Consider the following 2380-nt stretch of genomic DNA (forward strand, 5'->3'; position numbering starts at 1 on the left):
AGTCCTTAGGAAGCCTCTAGCGATAGGAGACCGCCATGTTAAGAAGGGCGAAGACTACAAACCTCTGAATTTTTCTTCCTTCTTCAAACAGAGGCTCTACAAGGAAGGGTAACTCTTTATCGCTTGCGTAAATGCAGAAATACGGTTGAACCACTTCGGCATAACAAATGGGCAAAGAGACACCAGAAATAATGCCACACAAAAGATGGCTGGCAGCCTCCTCTGGCGATTTCTCGCGAGAAGGGAAATTCGGGTTTGGGGCCTACTGTTGGTTTTAGGTGTAAGCAGTTTGCCTGCGCAAGAAGTGTCTTGGAATGTTCGACCTCAGAAGAGTAAACTTATTGGTGTAAAAGTTGAGACCTGGTCCTCTGAGGCAAGAGGTCATTGAGAAAAGGTTCCTGCCAACTTTGGACAACAAGGCTGGAGCAGGCAGTGTGCGGCCAGCTGTGGTGTGGGGCCCAGGAGCCGTGGGAGGTGGGGTAGGTTTGTCTCCCGGAGAACCCTCGAGTCAGGGATGGGGTTATACAACTAGCAGAAACCAGCATGTGGCACAGGGACCTTCGTACGCTCATCTGCTCATACACAACACCTAATGGAAATTTGGATTCCAGTCCCTGCTCTGCTACTGATTTGCTGTGACCAGGAACTTGTCTCACCCATCTTAGGACCCAGTCTCCTCTGCTTCTTGTCAAAAAACAGATCTTCCATCTTTTCCCTGCGAGGCACAGGCCGCCTGTGGTCTTTCGCATTCACATTTACTGGTATAGATCATAGAATGCAGCCCTCCCAGATATCTGCAAGGCTGGCTCTGTCACCTTCAGTTCTCTGAGCATCCTGTTTAGAATTGCCATGCCCTGCCCCGCCCCTTGGGTCGCTTTTTTGCTTTGCTTTTTTTGACACCTGAAACTGATCTAACATTCTATGTTAACTACATCGGGAATTTAAAATGAAATATAATAAAAATGTTGATCTAACATGCTAGAGGACAGGGGCGCCTGGGTGGCTCAGTGGGTTAAGCCGCTGCCTTCAGCTCAGGTCATGATCTCAGGGTCCTGGGATCGAGTCCCGCATCGGGCTCTCTGCTCGGCAGGGAGCCTGCTTCCTCCTCTCTTTCTGCCTGCCTCTCTGCCTACTTGTGATCTCTCTCTGTCAAGTAAATAAATAAAATCTTTAAAAAAAAAAAAAAACATGCTAGAGGACATTATTTTTCCATTCACATTATGGAAAATGAGGATACAAAATTGTCATATAAAGAGGTGATCCAAGCATATTCAACCTAAAAAATAAAAAGTGGAAGTGCTTAAGAAAACTAACAGATATGTTTCTTTTCTGGACTTTGTGATGTTTGTGTTATCTGTCAGCTTTTTGAAATTGCAAATTGCAATTTGTAATGGGCTGATTTCTCCCACACTTTGTGTTGTGATTTCTTGTTCTAAGTAAACATTCTCTTTCTTACCTAGTTTAGTTTCTGTAGTTTCTTATTCTTTATTATTCCTCAGGTAAGCGTCAGTCACCAAAAATTCGGATCCCTTGTTTATAACCATCTAATTATGTGTATGTATGTATATGTGTGTATATAGTTTATATATTCTTGTACATATTCATGTACATGTGTTTGTTACTTTCTACCTCTTCTAAGGTGCATACTCCAACTTAGAGAATAGTAAAGTCTCTATGAGCACCTTCCTCGCTGGCTACTCTTTCTCATATTCTTTGTTGATTCCTCCTCTTCCCTCCAATCACTAACTAGTGGAGTACTTCTTCTCCCTGGGCTTGTCTCTTCTCTGTCTCCCTTTACTTTCTGGGTGGGTTGTCTGGTCCAGCAGGTTTAAATATCACTCGTATGCTGTTGACTCCCTACATATCTCCATCCCAGATCCCACCCCGGAAGTGGGCTCAGTGGCCAATGTAAGTCCCTGTATGTCTGCAGGCACCTCAAACTGAACACGTACCAATGGAGCTTCTGGTTTTCTTCCTCTCACCCTTGTTCCTCCCACAGTGTTCCCCTTCTCAGTTAAGGGCAACTTCAGTTTGTTCAGTTGCTCAAGCCAAAGCCTTCAGAACCACCGTGGACTTGACTCTCCTACCACACATGTCAGTGCATCTGCATTTTGCTGGCTCGGCCTTCAAAACGTTCCCTCTCAATTCTCACCATCTTGTTTCTATCATTCTTGTCCAAACCACTATCATCTCATTAGTGTTGTAACACTACCTCACCATACTTACAATTCTCAACCCATATTTGTTGAACTGCATTTGAAATGAAACTTAGGCCATTGCTTAGCAGCACCTTAAGCCCGCTTAGAAACAAAACTTTGAAAAAAATAAAGGAAGGAAGAAAGAAATGCAACCTGACCTGAAAGCAGCCAGAATCCCATTA

Source organism: Mustela putorius, unplaced genomic scaffold, assembly GCF_011764305.1.
Source record: "Mustela putorius furo isolate JIRA1106 unplaced genomic scaffold, ASM1176430v1.1 tig00000738_pilon_pilon_pilon, whole genome shotgun sequence".
Classification (NCBI taxonomy): domain Eukaryota; kingdom Metazoa; phylum Chordata; class Mammalia; order Carnivora; family Mustelidae; genus Mustela; species Mustela putorius.